Here is a 12348-nt window from a genome sequence, read left to right on the forward strand (position 1 = left end):
ACCACCTTATCTTTGGCTATCATAGAGTTAATTCTTCAACTCTTTGGGGCTTAAGGAGAGAGAATTTCATTCATTTGGCATCTTGGATGTGGTTTTAGACCTAATTAGACTGTTTATTATGTAAACCTCAGAGAAGTCAAACAGATTTACAGCTTTATCCATTTTTGCTCTTGTTTTCTGTTCTTTTTTGTCTTGTGAGAAATAATTTAGTCAAACTATCTTTTAAAAAATATTTATTAATTTGAGAGAAAGAGAAACATCAACTTCTTGTTTCACTTATTGATGCACTCATTGGTTGATTCTTATATGTGCCCTGACTGTAGAGCAAACCTTGACGTATCAGGACGAAGCTCTAACCAAGTGATCTACCCGGTTTGGGTGAAACTAAACTATTGCTAAAGGAAGAGAGAGGCTAACATTTTGCTCATCTATCTAATAATCATGAGTATTGAATTTTAGAGAATACTTTGTTTACCGGTGAGTTTCCATATTTCTTTCTGAGGTATTATGAAGAACCTACTCTCATCCCTAATTCTGTTGAGGCTACTGTCCTAGCCCCCTCCTCTTCGCATCTAAACTTTTTAAGTCTTCAGCCTCAATACTAGGTAATTGCCCTCTTCATAGTTTTCTTCTGCTCCTTACAATTACCCCAAATATCCATGTTCTCTTTTGCCTCAGGCCTTTGCACAAATAAGCCTTCTCTGAATTGCCTTGCTCCAAATTAACCCTAGCAAACAGGCACGAGCCTAGAAGTCACTTCTTTCATGAAGTCTCTTTATTCACCAAGACTGAATTGGTACTCAGGAGAACCCTGCGTTTACTCTGATCATAGGATAGATTGAGAATCTGTTTTTTGTTAGAATTATATTGATGGTGTTCGGCACATAGTAGGTTTTCAGTTAGGATGGAATGAGGAAGAGCCTGTATACTCCCACAACTCTGATCCTCTTAGCAACCCTTTATTTTGCTTCTACCCCCATTATCCTGCTCACGTTTTCCTGAAGGTCGCCAGTAAACTCCTAATTACAGAACCCAATGCCCTAGTTTCAGCCTTCATTTTACTTAATCTCTGCCAAGCACTTAGCACTATAGAATCATTCTTCTCTTCTCCAACAACCCTCTTCGTTTGGCTTTGAGGCCACCTTGTCTTTTCTGAGTTTCCAGAGTATCCTATTATTCTCATTCTCTTTTGATTATCCCATAAATGTTGATGATTCAAGGTTCTGCGTTGAGTATGTTTTGATTCTTCCCCCAGCCCATATGCATCCAGACTGGGGATTAAACCTGAAAGTGAAACCAGAAAAGCTGGTACTCATGCTGCTTGTCAACTACAAGACACAATAAGCAAAGACCGGGATTGAATCTTTGTGGGGGCTTTATTCAGATGGTTGGGATCTGAGAAGACAGTGGGTGTGTACCCGAACAGATTGTCTTAAATCCCATTATAAACAGCCCCTTTTTATAAGGAGAAGAAACTGTGTAGGTAAGGAGATTGGAATTCAGGGAAAAGGTTAATCAGATAAAAGCTGCAGCTTTCTTTTGTCTGTCTCCTGGGTGGTGGACTTTGTGTCCTGGGCGGTGGTCATCTGACCTTGGAGTCCAATGGCTCAGATACTGTCTTGATTGCTTGCAGTCCTCCTGAGTCACAAAGGTGGAACTGTTTATGGTCCCCTGGAATCAAGGTGGGTCATACATCCAGTTCCTGAAACAGTAGCTTTTTACATACATTGATTACTAAGCTTATTAAGCTGTTACCTGAAACTAAAATTTTCCAACATTTGAGTTCCCCCATCACAACTAGGTATGTGCCCTGACTGGGAGTTAAACCTACAACCTTTTGGTGTATGGGATGATGCTCCAACCAACTGAGCCATCTGGCCAGGGCCAGGGCCCTATTTCCAACTTCACAAATCTTGACAAACTTTGTCTAACTTGACAAACCTACCAGGATGTTCAAAAAGCCTTTCAATTTAACACATAGGTAAAAGCTCATTATCTCCCCTACCCAGTGTCTGTTATCTGCTGCTAGTGCTGTGTGTTTGAACTCTGTTAATTATACCCACCAGATCTTCTGTTTACTCTTTTTATGCCTCACATCCTCTAAATGTGCTAAATCTACGGTTACTAAACCCTTTTGATTACTACTGTAGTGGAATACTGATTGATGTGTCTTTTCTTAATTCCCACCGTTATTGTCTAAGTTCACCAGAGGTCAAAAACTAGACATTTTGTTTAATGAGCCCAATGGCTAAACATTCTTTGTGCGAATACTTTTAGGCAGGGCCTATACTCTTCAAAGGTTACAGATACCACAGGTCTCGCAGATCTTACACACTGAAGATTTTACTCACTTTTCCCCTACGAATTTGAGTTTCTAACTCCTGGTTCAGTCCTTATCAAAGCTTGACCGGGCTTTTGCCTCTCCATAGGTCTTTCTCAGCTCCACCTTCATCTTGTTACCAGTTATTTTCCTGAAGGCCAAATCTAGCTTTTTTATGCCCAGGTTTTCCAAGTGGCATTGGGTCCTTATTTCCTGCTTAACTTTGATTGGTAAAGTCCTTCACAATATGACCCTATCCTACCTATCTTATCTCTATTACTGTTTTTTCTAGTTCCTGGTTATACAGTGTCCTTTCCGGACTCTTGTTGGTTTCCTAGTGGCTTCCCCTTCTCTGACTGGCAAAGTATTCATCCCCTAGGAGACTGAATTCATATGTTTCACCTTCTCTGATGTTCTCATGTAGAGTTTTGTTTCTTTTTATTTACTTATTTATTGATTGATTTTTAGAGCAAGAGATGGGGGACAGGAGACTTCAATTTGCTGTTTCACTTATTTACTCATTCCCTGGTTGATTCTTGTATGTACCCTGACTGGGGATCGAACCCGTAACCTTAGTGTAGTGGGATGATGCTCTAACCAAAGGAGCTACCCAGTCAGGGCTTATTCTTATTTAGACTTCTGCAGCACTGTGTGACCCTTCCATTAGTCTGTTGATTTCTTTGACTGGACCTGGTCCCTGAAGTAGTTCCATCAGAGAGTGGCTGAAGTGGATCTCCAAAGTCAAATCACTAGTTCATATGTCTTGATTACTCTTGGCAGTATGTCTTATAAGATGGCGTGTTTTTGGTTACTGTTTGATGAACTTGAGCCCTTGGTATATGTCACTTGAAACCATAAGGTAACCATTCAAAGTTAAGTTTGAAGATTTATTTAGGCTTTGCTGAAACCAAGTTCTATAATGTCACCTAACATTTTTATAGTATCAGTACTTTACAAAATTATTCCCTTGTATCATTTTATTTGATACCTACAATACCCTGTGTTGGGTAGCTTTATTATCCCTATTTACTGGTGGTTATAAAGCTACTTCTGACATCAAAACAAATTCAGGTAAGACTCACAGAGAACATGTGTTTTTACATTGCGTTTAGCAACTGGTTTGTTTCTCTGTAGTTACATATACCTTATTGGGTTCTACAGCAAAGGTAGCTTTGCTCAGTATGCAAGTGCTAAAGATCTTGGCTTTTACAAGGCCCCTTTTTCTTGAGGTGGAAGGAGGAGATACCCAGAGCCTGCCTGACTTATGGAAAGGCCTTGACGATGTTAAGAGACCTTGATTGAAATTAATAGTGTGCCCACTCTAACCTCTCAAGCTTTTCTGTTGTGCTTCAAATGTGTAGAATTTGTTAAAACCTAATGCAAAAGTGGAGTGTCAAACCAAGTTGATGAGTGAAGGGAGTCATCACAAAATAGAGTAAGTTGAGTGTTAAGAGCAGAAAGATTTCACAGTGATTCTAGTAAGTGATTAAGTTTGTAGGGTAGTTCACAATTCCGGGGGTGCTAATCGGCCATATTTGGGGCTATGTGGAATTTGATTATAGAAAGATGAACCATAAGGGCTAGAAAATAAACTCTGTTTAGATACTGGTATCTAATTTTGGTCCCCAAATACTTAAGAGAGGATAAAGAGGATTAAAAAGTCTTAAAGAATAAGTCATTATTAAAAGTTTTTTTAAGAAGGAAAGGTTTTAGCCTGGAGAAGGAAAAGCTAAGGGATGGATTGATTACTATCTTCAAGTTCAAGAATAGTTTCTGCCAGGGGGATTTTGATTAATTGTTCTTCCTATACTTCAAAGACTTAAAAGGAAATGGGTTTAAATTGAAGAAGGAATAATTTTAATGAATATGAGGAAGAGTTTGATCTTCAAAGTTGAGAAACATTTGAATGACTGCTTAAAGTGTTGAATTTCTGACTGTTTGACTCATCTATTACTGAGTAACAAATTGCTCCAAAACTTAGTGGCTTCAAATGACAGCCATTTTATTGCTCATAATTTTGTGGGTAATTCGGTTAGCACATCGTCAAAGGAGTGTTTCTTGATGCTTCACTTATTTTCTTCTCATAGTTTCTAGCACTTTTTTCCTTCATAGTATTTTTTAGTTTATAATTAAATATTTGTTATGATTATTTGACGGATGTGTATTAGACAAAATATGTTTGCTTTGCTTTGCAGTATCTAACATAGTGCCTGCCTCATAAAAGGTACTCAGTATTTGTTGGATGAATAAGTGGCTGATTGAATGCATCAATGAATGAAGTGATAGTTTAATTCAGGTTGAAAGGGTGATTAGAATTTTGGACAGGTGGAGCAAATGAATGGGAAAATCATGGTTCTGAAGCAGATTGCGTGGATTATAGTGCTCATATAATTTCAGAATATTGGAGGAACTGGTTTGGGAAGGGATGAATAGCTTTGTTTTGAGTGTACTTGGTATGCTAAACTTGGGGTCAGGCTATGTAGCAGGCCTTTAGAAATGAGGTACTGAAATTGAAGGGTGAGGTTGACTCCAGATATTTAGATTTGGAGTTATTTGAATGAAGACTGTGGAATCTATTCACTCAGCAAATTGGAGCTTCCATTGTGTGCTAGTCAAATGCATTGTAGGGAAGGTGAACTGAAGTCTTGACTGCTAAGGAACCAGCATCTTGAAAAGAGCTGTGGAGAATGTTCCTGGGTGAAAAGGAACCACAGTGTGTAGGTTTGGGGGCAATAAATAATTTATAATTTTTGAGGAACTGAAAGCAAACCACCAAGAGCTTTGAGTGAGGTGAAGACCGAGGGAGAGCAGCATGAGGTAAAGTGAGGAAGGTGGGCAGGGCCCATGTGGGGAGTCTGGGCTGTAGAAAGAAACATGGTGAGAAACCATTGAAGGCTTTAAAGGAGGAGGGTAACAAGCAGAGTATATATTTAAAAAAATGTTTTTTATTCTTTATTCTGTTACAGTTGTCCCAATTTTTATCCCTAGAGTATATATATATATATATATATATATATATATATATTATAAATAAAAGTTTGCCCTGACTACTGTGTAGAGAATAGAATGTCAAAGAGGGGACTGCTAGGAAGGTGTTTGCTATAGTTCTTGAGAAAGGAAGTGGCCTATAAGGCAGGGTATGGCAGCGGACATGGTGAGAATGGGATATTTTCAGGATGTATTTAAAACACAGAACCAATAGAATTCACTAGAGAAGGAAAAGAAGAATGGTTAGTACAGAGCCCAGGGGGATATTAGGGGGCAAAAGGAGGAACCAGGGAAGGACGGGGAGGAAGACGGGTCTTTGAAGTCAAAGGAGAGTCAAGCTGCTGTGCTCTCAGTGGGAACTGAAGGGGCAGAAGAAGCCTGTGAGAAAGGCTGAAGGAAGAACAGGGATAGGTCATTGGTGTTCGGGGAGGTCAGGATAGTTAAGGACTTAGGAAAAAGCCATGCATTTAGCCATCAGACTATTATAGGTGACCTTGGAGAAAGGGCTTTCAGTAGAGTGGAGTGGAGTGGAGTTAGTGAACAAGTGTGGGATGTGAAAGTGAAACAGTATGGTACTCCCTCACTTATCATGGGTATTACGTTCTAGACACCCCCACCCCTGCGATAGGTGAAAATCCGCAAAGTAGGAACTTTGCATTTATTTTAGTATTTATATGTATTTTAAGGCTTTATAAACGCTTCCCACACACTTATAAACCGTTCCCAGTCCCTTACTAACCTTTTCCACACTTTTATAAACACCACTTATGTTCTGAAACATATTCTACACTCTTAAACATACGTAACTTTAACAACATATGTATACAGTACTGCAAAATTCCGCGATGTAGCGAAAAATCCGCAATAAATAATTAAATATAATATTTTAAACAATCCCGTGATACAGTGAAGTCGCGTTAAGTGAACCGCGATATGGAGAGGGACTACTGTACCAGCTACTCTGTTAGGGAAGTTGGGAATTAAAGAGAAAGGGAGGTGGAGCAGAGAGTTCACTTTGTGCAAACTTGCACAGAGAAGTATGTGTGAAGGCAGGTTTTCCAAAACTGAAATGGGCCAATATTAACTGAGCATCTACTATGTGCCAGTCATTGTGCTAGGATCTATTCCAAGTGTATTCTGTCTATCTTTGTCTGTGAACACTTTGCCTAATAGTGTAGTGACCTCCAAAATGAATTTCCAAATTCTAGGGGTAGGTAAGACCTTCCTTTGGACTATGGGAAGGAAATCTTAGAAGTAAGTGTTTATATATTTTTATCTTACCCTTTGAAATTTCTTTTTAGTGTTGTATTTTTGATAGAACACAGTGTATTTGTATAGTAGTACTCATCTAATTTGCTGTTACATGTAGATATATTGGAGATGTGCTGATTTAAAAAAAATTAAACTGATGGTCAAAAATGATGGATTCCGTTGGTCTCGTGAGTAAAGTGGAGTTTTTGAGATGGATAGAAAAGAAGAGGCAGGGAGAAGGATGGGAAATCAACATGCAAAATAGTTTGCACATTGCTTTAAACAACTTAACCCTGTGAAGTCTTTTCCCCCATTTTACAGACAATAAACTGAGGACTGGAGAATTTAACTTGCCCACCAGCCCAAGGTCAGACAACTAGTTAGATGGTAGAATTGGAATTTGAAAACTAGTCACCTTTGAAAGCCTTATCACTTCACTTATTCTTTTCCCTCTTTATCTGCTTAATGGTTTTTCATCGTTTTCCATCTAATTCTCACAATGATTCTTCTATAAGGAACATACTGAAATCCTCATCTTGCAGTTGAGGAATCTGAGGCACAGACGAAACAATCAGTGCAAGGCCACGTGTCTAGTATATGGTAACCACTAGGCTCCTGACTTCAGTGTTCTTTCCACTGTACCATCGTTGCCTCAGAAGAAGCAGGTGGAACTTGGTTGTTTTGGTCAAGGAGGTGAGAAGGTTTCTAGTTATCTGACAAAGGAGTGGAAGGAGGGGATAGGGGTTGCAAGGTTACTTAGACTAAGTAGAAAACAGTAATAGTTCCCATTTTTGGAGCACTTTGGTGTTGTTAGGGGTTTGCATTTAGGTACTCAGCTTTACAGATATGGAGAATGAAGTTTAGGTAAGTCAAGCACCCATGACCAAGGTCACACAGGAAGACTGAGTTCTGACTCCAGGTCCCATGTCTGTAAACCCTGCACAACAAGAGTTCTCTTTGGAAAGTTGATGTGGAGACATCAGCTAGAGGTGACTAACAGATTTCTAAGCCCAATGATTGCTTGGTCCCAGTGTGTGAATTTGTTGGGGACCCCGTAAGTAAAGTCTTCTAACTGTTCTGTAATACTTGGTAGTTCAGTTGGAGTTGGGGAGTGAAGGGGAAGAAAAACATAGAATAAGAGTTAAATAAATTAGAAAAGGGCCCTAGGGTACAGGAATGGCAGATAGCAATGGATTGTGTTTGTAAGAAAATTTGTTTGAAGTTCATTCTTTCAGTAAATTTATTGTGGTTCTGCTTGATGCAAGGTATATTGGGATATGGAGGAAAGAATGCAAAGATGAATCAGATGGGATCTTTGACCTCTAGAAAGGTTAGAGAGGGAGATAATGTGCTTCATCATAGCACGTGATCGAAGGGTTTGAGAGAGGTGGAAGGCTGAGCAGTATTAACCCATGTCGGCTTGTTGTAGATTGAGAGTGGCATTATGTAGGGCTGGCTGGTGGGTGCCATCTAGCTTCTCGGGAAGACTGCTGAGGATTTTGGTCGCTATGCTTTAGGTCTGGTTCTCAGGTCACAAAGTGTATTTTGTCTTGCACCTGAAAATGATCAGTCTTTTGGAGACATGATTCTATTTAGACTTGAGTGACTTGTGCCCAGAAAGGAGTGTCAATTTATTATTTTAGAGTGAGGGATTCCTTTCCTGTTATTAGGACTCTAGATTTTACCAGGATATTGGTTTTCAAGAGCAAGAGATCTAAGAAGTGAAATTTAATGACATCAAGCTTGCTTTGTGAAGTTGGAATAATATGATAAAATAGTTTGTGGGGAAGGATACAGTTACAAAAAGCTAAGATTATTGATTGCTTACTGTATGCCAGGTATTGTACTAAGTGCTTTGCATATAGTAGGACATTTAATTCTCCCAGTAGTCCTCCCGAAAAGTAGGCACAATTACCCTCAGTTTACACACGAGGAAACCAAGGCTGTCTCCACGCTGGTAAGAGACTGCACTGAGATGGGAACCAAGTCCTCAGAGCCCATACCCCTAACTGCTGCTGTGTGCTGTTCCCTGTAAAGCTTCATAAAGAGCCTTACCTCACTGCACAGAAGATGGTGTGTCCCCTAACCCCAGTGTTTCTCTGCACTGGCGCTGGGTGATTCTGGAGTTAAAATGGCCTCCTCTATATCCTCTTCTTCGTCATCCCCCTCCCCCCCCGCCCACCCCCAATTTTCTTTGTTGACCACAGTTTGATGTGGTCACATTCTTTGGTTAAATATATTAACACTATCATGCAAACCATTTTGTCTTCCTCTCTTCATATTTTTTAAAAACGTTTATTTTCAGAGAGAAGGGACGAGAGGGAGAAAGAGAGACATCAATGTGGTTGCCTCTTGCACGTCCCCAACTGGGGACCCAGGCGTGTGCCCTGCCGGTGCCCTTTTGGTTTGCAGGCCGGTGCTCAGTCCACTGAGCCACACCAGCCAGGGCTCTTCTTATTTTTGGTTTGGAAGACAATGTATCTCCTTAGAGGGACTTTACATATTTGCACACATTGTTTTTGTGTTGATTTTATTATCTTAATTTTATGGATTAAGTTATAGATTTCTCCATCTCCTAACTTGTCAACCTTGACCCGTTTCTCCCTTCCTTTTCTGTTGAATTTAAATTGAAATTCTGAGTCCGATTTTGAAATGCTTAGTCTGGCTCCAATACAGTTCCTCGATTTAGCCATGGCTCTCCGGATCACTAGTTGTTCCTGTTAACATCCCTCCTTTTGTGCCCTCTCATGTCTCAAATCAAATCCAGTTATTCATTGCACCTGTATGTCCTTAATGTCCTTCTTGGTTGTCCGTGGTTTTGTTGTGTTTTTGACTTTGATTGTCATTCTTTCTATGAAGCCTTCATGACTGATCTCTCCTTGGGAGTAATCACACCCTCCTTTGAGTCTCGTAGCAAAGGATTCTTTTATGTCTCCTTCATGGCACAATACACTTTGTGCCATACATTTCAGTTGTTTGTGAACATGCCTTTATCTCTTACTAGACTGTTGCCTCGTTGTGCAGATCTATCTGGTTGACCTTTGTATTTCCTCTTGTGTCTAGTTCAGTTCCCTTGCACATAGTGGGCATTTGATAGCTGCTGAATGAATGAATGAATGAATAAGCAGAATTTCAGATTTAATTTTCTGTTCATTGCTTTAGATTTCTTACCCCTTCTTTGCTTTTCTTCCTTTTCTTTTAAACTTGCTGTGTTTTCCCTTGCACTGACTCACAGAGCTTGTCCTCACCACTCCCTTTTCTTACCCAGATTTTGCCTCATTTTTTCATTAGCAGTCACTGTGGGAGAGCCACATGCTGCTGGTCAGATTTTCTCCATCCTTTTGCGGCTCTGTTCTCTCTAGGAATCATATGACCGGTGTGATTGCATTAAGATCCTAATAAAAAGACCATGTGTAAACAACAGTTGCTAAGGTTTGCTAATCCACTGGTTTTGAGTGGGAAACTTTATGATCCACATTTCAAGGGAAAGGGAAAAATATCATTGGGTACTTGGGAGGTAGTAGATGAATGCATGTATTTACACTGTGGCATGTGAGATGTTAGAGGCATCCCGTTTGACCAGAGAAATAATGCAGAAAGCCACAGAAGCTTCTGTTGAGTCTGAACTTTTTCTACAGCTGGAAGAAACATTAGAGATTGGTATAGCCCAGCCCTCTATTTTCCAGATGAGAAAACAGACCCACAGAGGCTAAATGACAAATCCATAAAAACTGGGATATTTGTTGTCTAGTGTTTAATCCCAGTGCCGAATGTGACTGGGGTGAACCATTAGCTCTTTGAAAGCAATGGAAACTTCACTTGAGATGAAGGCTTCAGGTCTCTAAAACTGAAGGCTTTTGCAGTGCTGAAAAGTAGACTCAGGTTGGTAGCAGGATGGATTGGGCACAGAGTTCACCGGAAGAGCCTTTTTAACTGTCGCAATCACTCGGGGTGGTTCACTTCTGGGAATTGGCTCAGTGGGGACTGGCTGGCAGAAATCTGTTCCTTCTACATTTGAAAAGAGGCCAACATTTAATAATAAAAATATATCTAATTTTTCTTGCTCTTTTTCCCAGCCCTCATATTCTAAATTTTATTTTTCCAGACTTAATTTTCTTATCTCAGCACTTTCTGTGTTTTTATTGTTTACCCCAGCTCAGATGTCAGTACAAAGCATGGGAAATCCAGAAACTGCCTTAGAGGCCCATGGTCGGTGTTTGGTGCTTTGTGGGTGACTCTTTTACCTGACGTGTACAATAATGTGTTTTATTGTCATGGAAGTGCTGTCCAGTGAACAAGTTGTTGACAAATGTGAAAGTTTACCTGTTTGTGGCCAGGGAACAGCATCGTAAAGAGCCCAGAACAGGAAGTCAAGTGCAAACAGGATGTGCTTGTCTTGACTGTAACTTGTGTGCCTGTGTTTTGAAACTTGCTGTGGTTAAAAAGACTTCAAATATTTGAGTGTGGTTGAAGAATTCTGTTTCTGGTTTGAAAAGGAGCTACGGCAACTAGTCCTTTCTGCTCTTGCCTGTATACAGGTTCACGTCTTTCTTTTAGGGCTCAGCCTCCCTTTTTTCCTGACGCATGATGGTTTTTCTAAGCCTTCACCATTATTACACCCATATGTTTTATAAAATGAAACCACTGAATTGACTGCTGATCTGGTTACTTTTGGTAGCTGTGGGATTCAAGCTGTGTTTGGCTATTAAAAAAAACAAAACCAATAGACGATCTTAGCCTAGAATTCACCAGCCTTTTAAATTATAGAATCCTTTTGTTGGATTCCAGGATTTCTAGCACATCTTTTGAGTGTTTCCTAAGTTCCTGAGCCTAGGTAGTTCACAAATTACTACTATTTTAGTCTTTGAATTGAAAATTTCCTTGAGGGTTGAAGGCTGGATCTACTCCTAACTGCTGAACTGGTTTACCCTTAGGCAAGGCAAGTTTTTGGAGCAGAGATTAAACTAGTAATTTGCTTGCAAGTCATTCAGCTGGTAAACTCTTAGGAACCCCTATTTTCTGAACCCCCTCCCATTCCTCATTGTTTCCCACTGTGAAATCTGCTTTATTATGTTCATTGGGCTGGATTGACTATGGAATAACTATCTGTGGGGAGTAATCTTGGGATCTTTGTGGGTTATTTTAACTGCTCGAGTTATTTCAAACAGGTCCCTCTGATGGTCTCCAACCATAAGCTAATGAATATGGGGCAGATAAAGGTCTGGGTCCTGGGTCCTTGCCACATTGCAAAGAATGCTATTTTTTCACTCTTAATTCCAGTAGTGAATGGGTAAAGTAGTAGTAGCACATCTCAGTATTGGTGAGGATAGCATATCAGCACAGGTGTTTTTATTTTATTTTATTTTTTAACAAGTGTCTTTTCTCAGGAAAAAGGAGTGGAAAAGATGCGCCAGTCTGCACTTTGTCGTGGAACATCTCGGCAGAGTAAAAGCTGGAGACCGTGTTAAGCACGTGTGTTGACAAAGGGGGCATGGGGAGAAGACTGAGGTTTTCTTGGTGGTCACCAGGCAAACTAGAAATCTTCTGTGTAGGCTTCTTGGGATGGGAACTGGACATCATACAGCGCGGCAGGAGCAGAAAACATTTTAGAAAGTCAGCATCATTTTCTGATAGACATCAGACATCACACCAAGCCAAAGGTCTATGGGAGGAAAGGGGTGGGTAGTCTGAATTCACCCTGGATAGATCACTAAATTCCATGTAACTTCATTTCAGTGCAGTCAGTTATGGAACACCGGATGAGAGGCAGAGGTATATTTGTTCAATTC

At 40.1% G+C, this 12348-nt stretch overlaps 1 protein-coding gene across 3 annotated transcripts in view; it reads left to right on the plus strand.

The window, feature by feature from the left end:
- Window positions 1-12348, plus strand: part of RFFL (ring finger and FYVE like domain containing E3 ubiquitin protein ligase) — a 66009-nt gene that overhangs the window by 22020 nt on the left and 31641 nt on the right. The gene's annotated exons all lie outside the window — the stretch shown is intronic.

This window comes from Furipterus horrens, unplaced genomic scaffold (genome assembly GCF_987537825.1).
Source record: "Furipterus horrens unplaced genomic scaffold, mFurHor1.1.pri manual_scaffold_11, whole genome shotgun sequence".
Classification (NCBI taxonomy): Eukaryota; Metazoa; Chordata; class Mammalia; order Chiroptera; family Furipteridae; genus Furipterus; species Furipterus horrens.